Consider the following 18,328-nt stretch of genomic DNA (forward strand, 5'->3'; position numbering starts at 1 on the left):
CACCAATTTTGTGAGGGTGGGAAAAGAAATAAGAACAGAAACGGCGGCGGACCGACACGTCGTGTTGAAGTTTGCCTCAGGATGATCCCTCCCCCACCACCTGCCCCCTCCCCGCCCACCAATCCCCTAACCCACCCTCTGAGGAGCAGCCATTTTGGATCGAGCCAGCCCCTTGGGTGGGGCACCAATTTTGTGAGGGAGACATTAAAAAAAAAGAAAGAAAAAAAATAGCGAGAACTGGACACATCGTGTTGAAGTTCGCCTCAGGATGTTCACCCCCCCTCCCCCCCCGTGCGCTATGCTCCCCCCACCCCCACCGCCCGCATTCTGGGGAGCGGCCATTTTGGATTGAACCAGTCTCTTAAATGGGGCACCTATTTTGTGAGGGAGAGAAAAAAAAAGAAAAGAAATGAAACAGCGAGAGACAGACTCATTGTGTTGAAGGTTGTATCAGGATGATTTCCCACAGCCCCCCCCCCGCCCCACCCCCTGCTCCTCTGGGGAGCATCCATTTTGGATCGAGCCAGCCCCTTAAATGGGGCACCAATTTTGTGAGGGAGAGATAAAAAAAAAGAAAGAACTGAAACAGCGAGAGACGAACATGTTGTGTTGAAGTTTGCCAGAGTATGATCCCCGCCAAAGCCCGCCCCACCATCCCCCTTCCCCCCCCCGCTGCCACACGGGGGAGCGGCCATTTTTGATTGAGTCAGCCCCTAGGGTGGGGCACCAATTTTGTGAGGGAGCGAAAAAAAAAATCACGAGAGAAAAAGACACATTTTGGCGAAGGTTGATCCCCCGCTCCCACCCCACACCTCCCCCGCCCCCCCCCCCGGAGGGAGGGTTCAGGCGGCCTCATCGCCCTCCTCCTCCTCGAACTCGCCCTCCTCCTCGGCCGTGGCGTCCTGGTACTGCTGGTACTCGGACACCAGGTCGTTCATGTTGCTCTCGGCCTCGGTGAACTCCATCTCATCCATCCCCTCGCCCGTGTACCAGTGCAGGAAGGCCTTGCGTCGGAACATGGCGGTGAACTGCTCCGAGATGCGGCGGAACAGCTCCTGGATGGCCGTGCTGTTGCCGATGAAAGTGGCGGACATCTTCAGCCCGCGGGGCGGAATATCGCAGACGGCCGTCTTGACGTTGTTGGGAATCCACTCGACGAAGTAGCTGCTGAAATCGCAAGAGCACAAGCACATCAGAAACAGGAGCAGGAGTGGGCCGTTCGGCCCCTCGAGCCTGCTCCGCCATTTAATACGACCATGGCTGATCCGATCATGGACACAGCTCCACTTCCCTGCCCGTCCCCTCATCCCCTTATCGGTTAAGAAACTGTCTATCTCTGCCTTAAATATATTCAATGTCCCGGCTCCCACAGCTCTCTGACGCAGCGAGTTCCACAGATTTACAACCCTCTGAGAGAAGAAATTCCTCCTCATCTCAGTTTTAAATGAGCGGCCCCTTATTCTAAGACCATGCCCCCTAGTTCTAGTCTCCCCCATCAGTGGGAACATCCTCTCTGCACCCACCTTGTCGAGCCCCCCTCATAATCTGATACGTTTACATAAGATCACCTCTCATTCTTCTGAATTCCAATGAGTAGAGGCCCCAACCTCCTCAACCTTTCCTCATAAGTCAACCCCCTCATCTCCGGAATCAACTGAGTGAACCTTCTCTGAACTGCCTCCAAAGCAAAGCACGTCGTTTCGTAAATACGGAAACCAAAACTGCACGCAGTACTCCAGGTGTGGCCTCACCAATAACTTGTATAACTGGAGCAAGACTTCCCTGCTTTTATACTCCATCCCCTTTGCAATAAAGGCCAAGATACCATTGGCCTTCCTGATCACTTGCTGTACCTGCAGACTAACCTTTTGTGTTTCATGTACAAGTAACCCCCAGGTCCCGCTGTACTGCGGCACTTTGTAATCTTTCTCCATTTAAATAATAACTTGCTCTTTGATTTTTTTTGTGCCAAAGTGCATGACCTCATACTTTCCCACATTATACTCCATCTGACAAACCTTTGCCCACTCACTGAGCCTGTCTCTGTCCTTCTGCAGGTTTTCTGTGACCTCCTCACACATTGCTTTTCCTCCCATCTTTGTATCGTCAGCAAACTTGGCTACGTTACACTCAGTCCCTTAATCCAAGACGTCACTATAGATTGTAAATAGCTGGGGTCCCACCACTGATCCCTGCCGCACCCCACTAGTTACTGGTTGCAACCCGAGAATGAACCATTTATCCCCACTCTCTGTTCGTTACCAATCCTCTATTCACGCTAATATATTACCCCCAACCCCGGGAACTTTTATCCCTGGTTCTGGACTTCCCCAACATCGGGAACATTCTTCCTGCATCTAACCTGTCCAGTCCCGTCAGAATTTTACATGTTCCGATCAGATCCCCTCTCATCCTTCTAAACTCCAGTGAATACAGGCCCAGTCGATCCAGTCTCTCCTCATATGTCAATCCCGCCATCCCGGGAATCATTCTGGTGAACCTTCGCTGCACTCCCTCAATAGCAAGATTGTCCTTCCTCAGATTAGGAGACCAAAACTGAACACAATATTCCAGGTGTGGCCTCACCAAGGCCCTGTACAACTGCAGTAAGACCTCCCTGCTCCTATACTCAAATCCCCTCGCTATGAAGGACAACATGCCATTTGCCTTCTTCACCGCCTGCTGTACCTAGAAACATAGAAAATAGGTGCAGGAGCAGGCCATTTGGCCCTTCTAGCCTGCTTCACTATTCAATAAGTTCATGGCTGAACATGAAACTTCAGTACCCCCTTCCTGCTTTCTCGCCATACCACTTGATCCCCTGAGTAGTAAGGACTTCATCTCACTCCCTTTTGAATATATTTAGTGAATTGGCCTCAACAACTTCCTGTGGTAGAGAATTCCACAGGTTCACCACTCTCTGGGTGAAGAAGTTTCTCCTCATCTCGGTCCTAAATGGCTTACCCCTTATCCTTAGACTGTGTGCCTGGTTCTGGACTTCCCCAACATCGGGAACATTCTTCCTGCATCTAACCTGTCCAGTCCCGTCAGAATTTTAAACGTTTCTATGAGGTCCCCTCTCATTCTTCTGAACTCCAGTGAATACAAGCCCAGTTGATCCAGTCTTTCTTGATAGGTCAGTCCCACCATCCCGGGAATCAGTCTGATGAACCTTCGCTGCACTCCCTCAATAGCAAGAATGTCCTTCCTCAGATTAGGAGACCAAAACTGAACACAATACTCCAGGTGAGGCCTCACCAAGACCCTGTACAACTGCAGTAAGACCTCCCTGCCCTTGTACTCAAATCCCCTCGCTATGAAGGCTAACATGCCATTTGCCTTCACCGCCTGCTGTACCTGCATGTCAACTTTCAATGACTGATGTACCATGACCCCCAGGTCTCGTTGCACCTCCCGTTTTACTAATCTGTCACCATTCAGATAATAGTCTGTCTCTCTGTTTTTACCACCAAAGTGAATAACCTCACATTTATCCACATTATACTTCATCTGCCATGCATTTGCCCACTCACCTAACCTATCCAAGTCACTCTGCAGCCTCATAGCATCCTCCTCGCAGCTCACACTGCCACCCAACTTAGTGTCATCCGCAAATTTGGAGATACGACATTTAATCCCCCCGTCTAAATCATTAATGTACAATGTAAACAGACCTGCGTGCTAACCACCAATCGCCTTCATCACCGCCTGTTGTATCTGCGTGTCAAGCTTCAATCGCCTTAATCACCGCCTGTTGTATCTGCGTGTCAACCTTCAATCACCTTAATCACCGCCTGTTGTATCTGCGTGTCAAACTTCAATCGCCTTAATCACCGCCTGTTGTATCTGCGTGCCAACCTTCAATCACCTTAATCACCGCCTGTTGTATCTGCGTGCCAACCTTCAATCACCTTAATCACCGCCTGTTGTATCTGCGTGCCAACCTTCAATCACCTTAATCACCGCCTGTTGTATCTGCGTGTCAACCTTCAATCGCCTTAATTACCGCCTGTTGTATCTGCTTGCCAACCTTCAATGACCGACGTACCATGACACCCCCCGGGTCTCGTTGTACCTTTCCCCCCCGCCCCCCTTTTCCGAACCTGTCGCCGTTGAGATAATAACCCGCCTTGCTGGTTTTTGTGTGTTGTGTTGGACGACGGACTGGCCCTCAATAACCGGCGAGCTAATACCTCGCCCCCACCCCTGACCCCTGACCCCCTGACCCCCGGGGCCCCCCCCTGCCAACCCCCCGAGAGCCCGTCGCGCGCCCTGACCTGTTCTTGTTCTGCACGTTGAGCATCTGCTCATCCACCTCCTTCATGGACATGCGGCCGCGGAAGATGGCGGCCACCGTCAGGTAGCGCCCGTGACGCGGGTCGCAGGCCGCCATCATGTTCTTGGCGTCGAACATCTGCTGGGTCAGCTCGGGCACGGTGAGGGCGCGGTACTGCTGGCTGCCCCGGCTGGTGAGGGGGGCAAAGCCGGGCATGAAGAAGTGCAGCCGGGGGAAGGGCACCATGTTGACGGCCAACTTGCGCAGTCAGCGTTGAGCTGGCCGGGGAAACGCAGGCAGGTGGTCACCCCGCTCATGGTGGCCGACACCAGGTGGTTGAGGTCGCCGTAGGTGGGGGTGGTGAGCTTCAGGGTGCGGAAGCAGATGTCGTACAGGGCCTCGTTGTCGATGCAGAAGGTCTCGTCCGTGTTCTCCACCAGCTGGTGCACCGACAGGGTGGCGTTGTACGGCTCCACCACCGTGTCGGAGACCTTGGGCGAGGGCACCACGCTGAAGGTGTTCATGATGCGGTCGGGGTACTCCTCGCGGATCTTGCTAATCAGCAGGGTGCCCATGCCAGAGCCCGTGCCCCCGCCCAGCGAGTGGGTCAGCTGGAAGCCCTGGAGACAGTCGCAACTCTCGGCCTCCTTACGCACTACGTCCAGCACCGAGTCGACCAGCTCGGCCCCCTCGGTGTAGTGGCCCTTGGCCCAGTTGTTGCCCGCGCCGCTCTGACCTGTGACAGGGAGACGGAGAGAGAGCGTGAGAGGGAGGGAGAGTGACACAGAGAGAGAGAGGGACAGTGAGAGAGAGAGGGAGGGAGAGGGACAGTGTGAGAGAGAGAGAGAGAGAGGGACAGTGAGAGAGAGAGAGAGAGAGCGTGAGAGGTAGGGAGAGTGACACAGAGAGAGAGAGGGACATTGAGAGAGAGAGGGAGGGAGAGGGACAGTGAGAGAGAGAGAGAGCGTGAGAGGGAGGGAGAGTGAGAGAGAGAGAGAGTGGGACAGTGAGAGAGAGAGGGAGGGAGAGGGACAGTGAGAGAGAGAGAGAGAGAGAGAGGGAGGGAGAGTGAGAGAGAGAGAGAGAGAGGGACAGTGAAGAGAGAGGAAGGGAGAGGGACAGTGAGATAGAGATAGAGAGAGAGAGAGAGGGAGGGAGAGGGAGGGAGAGTGAGAGGGACAGTGAGAGAGAGAGAGAGAGGGAGGGAGAGGGAGGGAGAGTGAGAGGGACAGTGAGAGAGAGAGGGAGGGAGACGGAGAGAGAGAGAGAGAGAGAGAGAGCGTGCGAGGGAGGGAGAGTGAGACAGAGAGAGAGATGGACAGTGAGAGAGAGAGGGAGGGAGAGGGACAGTGAGAGAGAGAGAGAGCGTGAGAGGGAGGGAGAGTGAGAGAGAGAGAGAGAGGGACAGTGAGAGAGAGAGGGAGGGAGAGGGACAGTGAGAGAGAGAGAGAGAGAGAGAGGGAGGGAGAGTGAGAGAGAGAGAGAGAGGGGGACAGTGAGAGAGAGAGGGAGGGAGAGGGACAGTGAGATAGAGAGAGAGAGAGAGAGGGAGGGAGAGGGAGGGAGAGTGAGAGGGACAGTGAGAGAGAGAGAGAGAGGGAGGGAGAGGGAGGGAGAGTGAGAGGGACAGTGAGAGAAAGAGGGAGGGAGACGGAGAGAGAGAGAGAGAGAGAACGTGAGAGGGAGGGAGAGTGAGACAGAGAGAGAGAGGGACAGTGAGAGAGAGAGGGAGGGAGAGGGACAGTGAGAGAGAGAGAGAGCGTGAGAGGGAGGGAGAGTGAGAGAGAGAGAGAGAGGGACAGTGAGAGAGAGAGGGAGGGAGAGGGACAGTGAGAGAGAGAGAGAGAGAGGGAGGGAGAGTGAGAGAGAGAGAGAGAGAGGGACAGTGAGAGAGAGAGGGAGGGAGAGGGACAGTGAGATAGAGAGAGAGAGAGAGAGGGAGGGAGAGGGAGGGAGAGTGAGAGGGACAGTGAGAGAGAGAGAGAGAGGGAGGGAGAGGGAGGGAAAGTGAGAGGGACAGTGAGAGAAAGAGGGAGGGTGACGGAGAGAGAGAGAGAGAGAGAACGTGAGAGGGAGGGAGAGTGAGACACAGAGAGAGAGGGACAGTGAGAGAGAGAGGGAGGGAGAGGGACAGTGAGAGAGAGAGAGAGCGTGAGAGGGAGGGAGAGTGAGAGAGAGAGAGAGAGGGACAGTGAGAGAGAGAGGGAGGGAGAGGGACAGTGAGAGAGAGAGAGAGAGAGAGGGAGGGAGAGTGGAGAGAGAGAGAGAGAGAGGGACAGTGAGAGAGAGAGGGAGGGAGAGGGACAGTGAGATAGAGAGAGAGAGAGAGAGGGAGGGAGAGGGAGGGAGAGTGAGAGGGACAGTGAGAGAGAGAGAGGGGGAGGGAGTGGGAGGGAGAGTGAGAGGGACAGTGAGAGAGAGAGAGGGAGGGAGAGGGACAGTGAGAGAGAGAGAGAGAGGGAAGGAGAGGGAGGGAGAGTGAGAGGGACAGTGAGAGAGAGCGAGAGAGAGAGAGAGAGGGAGAGTGAGAGCGGACAGTGAGAGAGAGAGGGAGGGAGAGGGACAGTGAGAGAGAGAGAGGGAGGGATAGGGAGGGAGAGTGAGAGGGACAGTGAGAGAGAGAGAGAGAGGGAGGGAGAGTGAGAGAGGGACAGTGAGAGAGAGAGGAAGGGAGAGGGAGGGAGGGAGAGTGAGAGAGAGAGAGAGAGGGAGTGCGAGAGGGAGGGAGAGTGAGAGAGAGAGAGAGCGTGAGAGGGAGGGAGAGTGAGAGAGAGAGACAGAGAGGGACAGTGAGAGAGAGAGGGAGGGAGAGGGACAGTGAGAGAGAGAGAGAGAGAGAGAGAGGGACAGTGAGAGAGAGAGAGAGAGTGAGAGAGAGCGGGAGATGGAGGGAGAGTGAGAGGGAGGGAGAGTGAGACAGAGAGAGGGACAGTGAGAGAGAGAGGGAGGGACAGTGAGAGAGAGAGAGAGAGAGAGGGAGGGAGAGGGAGGGAGAGTGAGAGGGAGGGAGAGTGAGACAGAGAGAGAGAGGGACAGTGAGAGAGAGAGGGAGGGATCGGGACAGTGAGAGAGAGAGAGAGAGAGAGGGGCAGTGAGAGAGAGAGAGAGTGAGAGAGAGGGAGATGGAGTGAGAGTGAGAGGGAGGGAGAGTGAGACAGAGAGAGGGACAGTGAGAGAGAGAGGGAGGGACAGTGAGAAAGAGAGAGAGAGAGAGGGAGAGGGAGGGAGAGTGAGAGGGAGGGAGAGTGAGACAGAGAAAGGGACAGTGAGAGAGAGAGAGAGCGAGAGGGAGGGAGAGTGAGACAGAGAGAGGGACAGTGAGAGAGAGAGAGAGTGAGAGAGAGAGGGAGTGAGAGGGAGGGAGAGTGAGGGAGAGTGAGAGAGAGGGAGAGTCAGACAGAGAGAGAGACAGTGAGAGAGAGAGTGAGACGGAGGGAGGGAGGGAGAGAAGTGAGAGAGAGGGGGGGAGAGTGAGACAGAGAGAGGGACAGTGAGAGAGAGAGAGCGTGAGAGGGAGGGAGAGTGAGACAGAGAGAGGGACAGTGAGAGAGAGAGGGAGGGACAGTGAGAGAGAGATGGAGGGAGCGGGACAGTGAGAGAGAGAGAGAGCGTGAGAGGGAGGGAGAGTGAGAGAGAGGGGGACAGTGAGAGAGAGATGGAGGGAGAGGGACAGTGAGAGAGAGAGAGAGCGTGAGAGGGAGGGAGAGTGAGAGAGAGAGAGAGAGAGGGACAGTGAGAGAGAGAGAGAGAGAGAGCGTGAGAGGGAGGGAGAGTGAGAGAGAGAGAGAGGGACAGTGAGAGAGAGATGGAGGGAGAGGGACAGTGAGAGAGAGTGAGAGAGAGAGAGAGAGAGGGAGAGGGAGGGAGAGTGAGAGAGAGTGAGAGAGAGAGAGAGAGAGGGACAGTGAGAGAGAGAGAGAGTGAGAGGGAGGGAGGAAACGAGAGAGAGAGAGTGAGAGAGAGGGAGGGGAGAGGGAGGGAGAGTGAGACAAAGAGAGAGAGACAGTGAGAGAGAGAGAGAGGGAGAGGGACAGAGAGAGAGAGAGGGAGGGAGAGGGAGGGAGAGTGAGAGGGAGGGAGAGTGAGACAGATAAAGGGACAGTGTGAGAGAGAGAGAGCGAGAGGGAGGGAGAGTGAGACAGAGAGAGGGACAGTGAGAGAGAGAGGGAGAGGAAGGGAGGGAGGGAGAGCGAGCGAGAGAGAGAGGGAAAGAGGGAGAGGGAGGGAGAGTGAGAGAGAGGGAGAGTGAGAGGGAGGGAGAGTGAGACAGAGAAAGGGACAGTGAGAGAGAGAGAGAGTGAGAGGAAGGGAGGGAGGGAGAGAGAGTGAGAGAGAGGGAGGGAGAGGGACAGCGAGAGAGAGAGTGAGAGAGAGAGAGAATGGGAGGGAGAGTGAGAGAGAGGGAGAGTGAGAGGGAGGGAGGGTGAGACAGAGAAAGGGACAGTGAGAGAGAGAGAGAGTGAGAGGAAGGGAGGGAGGGAGAGAGAGTGAGAGAGAGAGGGAGGGAGAGGGACAGCGAGAGAGAGTGAGAGAGAGAGAGAGGGAGGGAGATTGAGAGAGAGGGAGAGTGAGAGGAAGGGAGGGAGGGAGAGAGAGTGAGAGAGAGGGGGGAGAGGGACAGTGAGAGAGAAAGAGAGAGGGAGGGAGAGTGAGAGAGAGGGAGAGTGTGAGAGAGTGAGAGGGAGGGAGAGTGAGTGAGAGAGAGAGGGCGAGGGACAGTGAGAGAGAGAGAGAGAGGGAGGGAGAGTGAGAGAGAGGGAGAGTGTGAGAGAGTGAGAGGGAGGGAGAGTGAGAGAGAGAGAGAGGGCGAGGGACAGTGAGAGAGATAGTGAGAGGGAGGGAGGGAGAGAAGAAGGGAGAGAGAGAGAGACAGAGAGAGTGAGAGAGACAGAGAGAGAGAGAGACAGAGAGAGGGAGGGAGGGAGAGAGAGAGAGAGGGAGTGAGACAGAAATTGAGAGAGACAGAGAGAGAGGGAGGGTGACAGAGAGAGAGACAGAGAGAGAGAGAGACAGAGAGAGTGAGGGAGACAGAGAGAGATTGAGGGAGAGAGAGAGACAGAGTGAGACAGACAGAGAGAGAGAGTGAGAGAGAGTCAGAGTGAGAGAGACAGTGAGAGAGAGAGAGAGAGAGAGAATGAGGGAGACAGAGAGAGAGAGACAGACAGAGAGAGAGAGACAGAGTGAGAGACAGAGAGACAGACAGAGAGAGAGAGTGAGAGAGAGGCAGAGTGAGAGAGGCAGAGAGAGAGATAGAGAGAGTGAGGGAGACAGAGAGAGAGAGACAGACAGAGAGAGAGAGAGTGAGGGAGACAGAGAGAGAGACAGACAGAGAGAGAGACAGACAGAGAGACAGAGCGCGAGAGAGACAGACAGAGAGAGAGAGTGAGAGAGAGGCAGAGTGAGAGAGACAGAGAGAGAGAGAGAGAGAGAGTGAGGGAGACAGAGAGAGAGAGAGACAGATAGACAGAGAGAGAGAGAGACAGACAGAGAAGAGAGAGAGAGACAGAGAGATGGAGGGAGGGAGAGAGAGAGGCAGAGAGAGTGACGGAGGGAGAGAGAGACAGAGATACAGATATCAGCACCAAATCCCGGTCATGCCAACAACAACTACATTTTCATGTTTATAGCCCCGTTTTATGCAGTAACGTCCCTGGAGCACAAATAAAACTCAATTTGAACCCGAGCCACATCAGGAGAAATTCGGGCAGCTGACCAAAAGCTTGTTAAAAGAGCTGGGTTTTACGGAGCGTCTTAAAGGAGGAGGGAGAGGTCGAGAGGGTTATGGAGGGAGTTCCAGAGCGTGGGGCCCAGGGACTGTTGGAGGGGCAGTACTGAGGGAGTGCCGCACTGTCGGAGGTGCAGTACTGAGGGAGTGCCGCACTGTCGGAGGGGCAGTACTGAGGGAGTGCCGCACTGTCGGAGGGACAGTACTGAGGGAGTGCGCACTGTCGGAGGGGCAGTACTGAGGGAGTGCCGCACTTTCGGAGGGGCAGTACTGAGGGAGTGCCGCACTGTCGGAGGGGCAGTACTGAGGGAGTGCCGCACTGTCGGAGGGACAGTACTGAGGGAGTGCCGCACTGTCAGAGGGACAGTACTGAGGGAGTGCTGCACTGTCGGAGGGGCAGTACTGAGGGAGCGCGGTACTGTCGGAGGGGCAGTACTGAGGGAGTGCCGCACTGTCGGAGGGACACTACTGAGCGAGTGCCGCACTGTCGGAGGGACAGTACTGAGGGAGCGCGGTACTGTCGGAGGGGCAGTACTGAGGGAGTGCCGCACTGTCGGAGGGGCAGTACTGAGGGAGTGCCGCACTGTCGGAGGGGCAGTACTGAGGGACTGCCGCACTGTCGGAGGGGCAGTACTGAGGGAGCGCCGCACTGTCGGAGGGGCAGTACTGAGGGAGTGCCGCACTGTCGGAGGGGCAGTACTGAGGGAGTGCCGCACTGTCGGAGGGGCAGTACTGAGGGAGTGCCGCACTGTCAGAGGGGCAGTACTGAGGGAGCGTCGCACTGTCGGAGGGGCAGTACTGAGGGAGTGCCGTACTGTTGGAGGGGCAGTACTGAGGGAGTGCCGCACTGTCAGAGGGGCAGTACTGAGGGAGTGCCGCACTGTCGGAGGGGCAGTACTGAGGGAGTGCCGTACTGTCGGAGGGGTAGTACTGAGGGAGTGCCTCACTGTCGGAGGGGCTGTACTGAGGGAGCGCCGCACTGTCGGAGGGGCAGTACTGAGGGAGAGGCGCACTTTCGGAGGGGCAGTACTGAGGAAGAGCCGCACTGTCGGAGGGGCAGTACTGAGGGAGTGCCGCACTGTCGGTGGGACAGTACTGAGGGAGTGCCGCACTGTCGGAGGGGCAGTACTGAGGGAGTGCCGCACTGTCGGAGGGGCAGTACTGAGGGAGCACCGCACTGCGCTATCGGAGGGGCAGTACTGAGGGAGTGCCGCACTGTCGGAGGGGCAGTACTGAGGGAGTGCCGCACTGTCGGAGGGGCAGTACTGAGGGAGTGCCGCACTGTCAGAGGGGCAGTACTGAGGGAGCGTCGCACTGTCGGAGGGGCAGTACTGAGGGAGTGCCGTACTGTCGGAGGTGCAATACTGAGGGAGTGCCGCACTGTCAGAGGGGCAGTACTGAGGGAGTGCCGCACTGTCGGAAGGGCAGTACTGAGGGAGCACCGCACTGCGCTATCGGAGATGCAGTACTGAGGGAGCGCCGCACTTTCGGAGGGGCAGTACAGAGGGAGAGCCGCACTGTCGGAGGGGCAGTACTGAGGGAGTGCCGCACTGTCGGAGGGACAGTACTGAGGGAGTGCCGCACTGTCGGAGGAGCAGTACTGAGGGAGTGCCGCACTGTCGGAGGGGCAGTACTGAGGGAGCACCGCACTGCGCTATCGGAGGGGCAGTACTGAGGGAGTGCCACACAGTCGGAGGGGCAGTACTGAGGGAGTGCCGCACTGTCGGAGGGGCAGTACTGAGGGAGTGCCGCACTGTCAGAGGGGCAGTACTGAGGGAGTGCCGCACTGTCGGAGGGGCAGTACTGAGGGAGCAACGCACTGCGCTATCGGAGGGGCAGTACTGAGGGAGCGCCGCACTGTCGGAGGGGCAGTACTGAGGGAGAGCCGTACTGTCAGAGGGGCAGTACTGAGGGAGTGCTGCACTGTCAGAGGGGCAGTACTGAGGGAGTGCCGCACTGTCGGAGGGGCAGTACTGAGGGAGTGCCGCACTGTCGGAGGGGCAGTACTGAGGGAGTGCCACACTGTCGGAGGGGCAGTACTGAGGGAGCACCGCACTGTGCTATCGGAGAGGCAGTACTGAGGGAGTGCCGCACTGTCGGAGGGGCAGTACTGAGGGAGTGCCGCACTGTCGGAGGGGCAGTACTGAGGGAGTGCCGTACTGTCGGAGGGGCAGTACTGAGGGAGTGCCGCACTGTCAGAGGGGCAGTACTGAGGGAGTGCCGCACTGTCGGTGGGGCAGTACTGAGGGAGCACCGCACTGCGATATCGGAGGTGCAGTACTGAGGGAGCGCCGCACTGTCGGAGGGGCAGTACTGAGGGAGAGCCGCACTGTCGGAGGGGCAGTACTGAGGGAGTGCCGCTCTGTCGGAGGGACAGTACTGAGGGAGTGCCGCACTGTCGGAGGGGCAGTACTGAGGGAGTGCCGCACTGTCGGAGGGGCAGTACTGAGGGAGCACCGCACTCCGCTATCGGAGGGGCAGTACTGAGGGAGTGCCGCACTGTCGGAGGGGCAGTACTGAGAGAGTGCCGCACTGTCGGATGGGCAGTACTGAGGGAGTGCCGCACTGTCAGAGGGGCAGTACTGAGGGAGTGCCGCACTGTCGGAGGGGCAGTACTGAGGGAGCACCGCACTGCGCTATCGGAGGGGCAGTACTGAGGGAGTGCCGCACTGTCGGAGGGGCAGTACTGAGGGAGTGCTGCACTGTCAGAGGGGCAGTACTGAGGGAGTGCCGCACTGTCGGAGGGGCAGTAATGAGGGAGTGCCGCACTTTCGGAGGGGCAGTACTGAGGGAGTGCCACACTGTCGGAGGGGCAGTACTGAGGGAGTGCCTCACTGTCGGAGGGGCTGTACTGAGGGAGCGCCGCACTGTCGGAGGGGCAGTACTGAGGGAGCGCTGCACTGTCGGAGGGGCAGTACTGAGGGAGCGCCGCACTGTCGGAGGGGCAGTACTGAGGGAGCACGGCACTGCGCTATCGGAGAGGCAGTACTGAGGGAGCGCCGCACTGTCGGAGGGGCAATATGAGGGAGTGCCGCACTGTCGGAGGTGCAGTACTGAGGGAGTGCCGTACTGTCGGAGGGACAGTACTGAGGGAGTGCCGCACTGTTGGAGGGGCAGTACTGAGGGAGTGCCGCACTGTCGGAGGGGCAGTACTGAGGGAGCACCGCACTGTCAGAGGGGCAGTACTGAGGGAGTGCCGCACTGTCGGAGGGGCAGTACTGAGGGAGCGACTGTCGGAGGGGCAGTACTGTGGGCGTGCAGCACTGTCGGAGGGGCAGTACTGAGGGAGCACCGCACTGTCGGAGGGGCAGTACTGAGGGAGTGCAGCACTGTCGGAGGGACAGGACTGAGGGAGTGCAGCACTGTCGGAGGGACAGTACTGAGGGAGTGCCGCACTGTCGGAGGGACAGTACTGAGGGAGTGCCGCACTGTCGGAAGGGCAGTACTGAGGGAGTGCAGCACTGTCAGAGGGGCAGTACTGAGGGAGTGCCGCACTGTCGGAGGGGCAGTACTGAGGGAGTGCCGCACTGTCGGAGGGGCAGTACTGAGGGAGTGCAGCACTGTCGGAGGGACAGTACTGAGGGAGCACCGCACTGTCGGAGGGGCAGTACTGAGGGAGTGCCGCACTGTCGGAGGGACAGTACTGAGGGAGCACCGCACTGTCGGAGCGGCAGTATTGAGGGAGTGCCGCACTGTCGGAGGAACAGTACTGAGGGAGCGCCGCACTGTAGGAGGGACAGTACTGAGGCAGCACCGCACTGTCGGAGGGGCAGTACTGAGGGAGTGCCGCACTGTCGGAGGGGCAGTACTGAGGGAGCACCGCACTGCGCTATCGGAGGGGCAGTACTGAGGGAGTGCCGCACTGTCGGAGGGGCAGTACTGAGGGAGTGCCGCACTGTCGGAGGGGCAGTACTGAGGGAGTGCCGCACTGTCGGAGGTGCAATACTGAGGGAGTGCCGCACTGTCAGAGGGGCAGTACTGAGGGAGTGCCGCACTGTCGGAAGGGCAGTACTGAGGGAGCACGCACTGCGCTATCGGAGATGCAGTACTGAGGGAGCGCCGCACTTTCGGAGGGGCAGTACAGAGGGAGAGCCGCACTGTCGGAGGGGCAGTACTGAGGGAGTGCCGCACTGTCGGAGGGACAGTACTGAGGGAGTGCCGCACTGTCGGAGGAGCCGTACTGAGGGAGTGCCGCACTGTCGGAGGGGCAGTACTGAGGGAGCACCGCACTGCGCTGTCGGAGGGGCAGTACTGAGGGAGTGCCACACAGTCGGAGGGGCAGTACTGAGGGAGTGCCGCACTGTCGGAGGGGCAGTACTGAGGGAGTGCCGCACTGTCAGAGGGGCAGTACTGAGGGAGTGCCGCACTGTCGGAGGGGCAGTACTGAGGGAGCAACGCACTGCGCTATCGGAGGGGCAGTACTGAGGGAGCGCCGCACTGTCGGAGGGGCAGTACTGAGGGAGAGCCGTACTGTCAGAGGGGCAGTACTGAGGGAGTGCTGCACTGTCAGAGGGGCAGTACTGAGGGAGTGCCGCACTGTCGGAGGGGCAGTACTGAGGGAGTGCCGCACTGTCGGAGGGGCAGTACTGAGGGAGTGCCACACTGTCGGAGGGGCAGTACTGAGGGAGCACCGCACTGTGCTATCGGAGGGGCAGTACTGAGGGAGTGCCGCACTGTCGGAGGGGCAGTACTGAGGGAGTGCCGCACTGTCGGAGGGGCAGTACTGAGGGAGTGCCGTACTGTCGGAGGGGCAGTACTGAGGGAGTGCCGCACTGTCAGAGGGGCAGTACTGAGGGAGTGCCGCACTGTCGGTGGGGCAGTACTGAGGGAGCACCGCACTGCGATATCGGAGGTGCAGTACTGAGGGAGCGCCGCACTGTCGGAGGGGCAGTACTGAGGGAGAGCCGCACTGTCGGAGGGGCAGTACTGAGGGAGTGCCGCTCTGTCGGAGGGACAGTACTGAGGGAGTGCCGCACTGTCGGAGGGGCAGTACTGAGGGAGTGCCGCACTGTCGGAGGGGCAGTACTGAGGGAGCACCGCACTCCGCTATCGGAGGGGCAGTACTGAGGGAGTGCCGCACTGTCGGAGGGGCAGTACTGAGAGAGTGCCGCACTGTCGGATGGGCAGTACTGAGGGAGTGCCGCACTGTCAGAGGGGCAGTACTGAGGGAGTGCCGCACTGTCGGAGGGGCAGTACTGAGGGAGCACCGCACTGCGCTATCGGAGGGGCAGTACTGAGGGAGTGCCGCACTGTCGGAGGGGCAGTACTGAGGGAGTGCTGCACTGTCAGAGGGGCAGTACTGAGGGAGTGCCGCACTGTCGGAGGGGCAGTAATGAGGGAGTGCCGCACTTTCGGACGGGCAGTACTGAGGGAGTGCCACACTGTCGGAGGGGCAGTACTGAGGGAGTGCCTCACTGTCGGAGGGGCTGTACTGAGGGAGCGCCGCACTGTCGGAGGGGCAGTACTGAGGGAGCGCTGCACTGTCGGAGGGGCAGTACTGAGGGAGCGCCGCACTGTCGGAGGGGCAGTACTGAGGGAGCACGGCACTGCGCTATCGGAGAGGCAGTACTGAGGGAGCGCCGCACTGTCGGAGGGGCAATATGAGGGAGTGCCGCACTGTCGGAGGTGCAGTACTGAGGGAGTGCCGTACTGTCGGAGGGACAGTACTGAGGGAGTGCCGCACTGTTGGAGGGGCAGTACTGAGGGAGTGCCGCACTGTCGGAGGGGCAGTACTGAGGGAGCACCGCACTGTCAGAGGGGCAGTACTGAGGGAGTGCCGCACTGTCGGAGGGGCAGTACTGAGGGAGCGACTGTCGGAGGGGCAGTACTGTGGGCGTGCAGCACTGTCGGAGGGGCAGTACTGAGGGAGCACCGCACTGTCGGAGGGGCAGTACTGAGGGAGTGCAGCACTGTCGGAGGGACAGGACTGAGGGAGTGCAGCACTGTCGGAGGGACAGTACTGAGGGAGTGCCGCACTGTCGGAGGGACAGTACTGAGGGAGTGCCGCACTGTCGGAAGGGCAGTACTGAGGGAGTGCAGCACTGTCAGAGGGGCAGTACTGAGGGAGTGCCGCACTGTCGGAGGGGCAGTACTGAGGGAGTGCCGCACTGTCGGAGGGGCAGTACTGAGGGAGTGCAGCACTGTCGGAGGGACAGTACTGAGGGAGCACCGCACTGTCGGAGGGGCAGTACTGAGGGAGTGCCGCACTGTCGGAGGGACAGTACTGAGGGAGCACCGCACTGTCGGAGCGGCAGTATTGAGGGAGTGCCGCACTGTCGGAGGAACAGTACTGAGGGAGTGCCGCACTGTAGGAGGGACAGTACTGAGGCAGCACCGCACTGTCGGAGGGACAGTACTGAGGGAGCACCGCACTGTCGGAGGGGCATTACTGAGGGAGTGCCGCACTGTCGGAGGGGCAGTACTGAGGGAGCGCCGCACTGTCGGAGGGGCAGTACTGAGGGAGTGCAGCACTGTCAGAGGGGCAGTACTGAGGGAGTGCAGCACTGTCGGAGGGACAGTACTGAGGGAGTGCCGCACTGTCGGTGGGAAAGTACTGAGGGAGTGCCACACTGTCGGAGGGGCAGTACTGAGGGAGTGCAGCACTGTCAGAGGGGCAGTACTGAGGGAGTGCCGCACTGTCGGAGGGGCAGTACTGAGGGAGTGCCGCACTGTCGGAGGGGCAGTACTGAGGGAGGGCAGCACTGTCGGAGGGACAGTACGGAGGGAGCACCGCACTGTCGGAGGGGCAGTACTGAGGGAGTGCCGCACTGTCGGAGGGACAGTGCTGAGGGAGCACCGCACTGTCGGAGGGGCAGTACTGAGGGAGTGCCGCACTATCGGAGGGACAGTACTGAGGGAGCACCACACTGTCGGAGGGGCAGAACTGAGGGAGTGCAGCACTGTCAGAGGGGCAGTACTGAGGGAGTGCCGCACTGTCGGAGGGACAGTACTGAGGGAGAGCCGCACTGTCGGAGGGGCAGTACTGAGGGAGTGCCGCACTGTCGGAGGGACAGTACTGAGCGAGTGCCGCACTGTAGGAGGGACAGTACTGAGGGAGCACCGCACTGTCTGAGGGGCAGTACTGAGGGAGTGCTGCACTGTCGGAGGGACAGTACTGAGGGAGCGCCGCACTGTCGGAGGGACAGTACTGAGGGAGTGCCGCACTGTCGGAGGGACAGTACTGAGGGAGAGCCGCACTGTCGGAGGGGCAGTACTGAGGGAGTGCCGCACTGTCGGAGGGACAGTACTGAGGGAGTGCCGCACTGTAGGAGGGACAGTACTGAGGGAGCACCGCACTGTCGGAGGAGCAGTACTGAGGGAGTGCCGCACTGTCGGAGGGACAGTACTGAGGGAGTGCCTCACTGTCGGAGGGGCGGTACTGAGGGAGTGCAGCACTGTCGGAGTGGCAGTACTGAGGGAGTGCCGCACTGTTGGAGTGGCAGTACTGAGGGAGTGCCGCACTGTCGGAGGGGCAGTAATGAGGGAGTGCCGCACTGTCAGAGGGGCAGTATATTTATCCTTCGACCAGTGTCATGACAAGATAAAATCAGACTGTTGGTTACGATGTCGAGTTCGAGTCCAGAGGTCTGCGTTCGATCGCTTTGGGCACTTACCGAAGACAAAGTTGTCCGGGCGAAAGATCTGTCCGAAAGGGCCCGATCGCACAGAGTCCATGGTGCCTGGTTCCAGATCGACCAGAACAGCTCGCGGGACGTACTTGCCCCCTGTTAAGAGAAAGCAGAGGGTCACGTCTGGTTTGGTGATCCCCCTTTGAGGGGGGAGGGTCAAGTCAGGAGAAGGGGGTTCGCAGAATCGAGGCTTGGATCCCCTGGAACAAGAGTTGGCCCTTTCAGCCCCTCGAGTCTGTTACACAGGAACAGGAGGAGGCTCATTCAGTCCCTCGAGTCTGTTACACAGGAACAGGAGGAGGCTCATTCAGTCCCTCGAGTCTGTTACACAGGAACAGGAGGAGGCCCATTCAGCCCCTCGGGTCTATTACACAGGAACAGGAGGAGGCCCATTCAGCCCCTCGAGCCTGTTACACAGGAACAGGAGGAGGCCCATTCAGCCCCTCGAGTCTGTTACACAGGAACAGGAGTAGGCCCTTTCAGCCCCTCGAGTCTGTTACACAGGAACAGGAGGCCCATTCAGTCCCTCGGGTCTATTACACAGGAACAGGAGGAGGCCCTTTCAGCCCCTCGAGTCTGTTACACAGGAACAGGAGGAGGCCCATTCAGCCCCTCGGGTCTATTACACAGGAACAGGAGGAGGCCCAATCAGCCCCTCGAGCCTGTTACACAGGAACAGGAGGAGGCCCATTCAGCCCC

General features: G+C 58.8%; 1 pseudogene; it reads right to left on the bottom strand.

Moving 5' to 3' along the window:
* Window positions 1-842: 842 nt before the first annotated feature.
* Window positions 843-17,691, bottom strand: LOC139254075 (tubulin beta chain-like; annotated as a pseudogene).
* Between the last annotated feature and the right edge of the window lie 637 nt (window positions 17,692-18,328).

This window comes from Pristiophorus japonicus, unplaced genomic scaffold, assembly GCF_044704955.1.
Source record: "Pristiophorus japonicus isolate sPriJap1 unplaced genomic scaffold, sPriJap1.hap1 HAP1_SCAFFOLD_531, whole genome shotgun sequence".
NCBI lineage: Eukaryota > Metazoa > Chordata > Chondrichthyes > Pristiophoridae > Pristiophorus > Pristiophorus japonicus.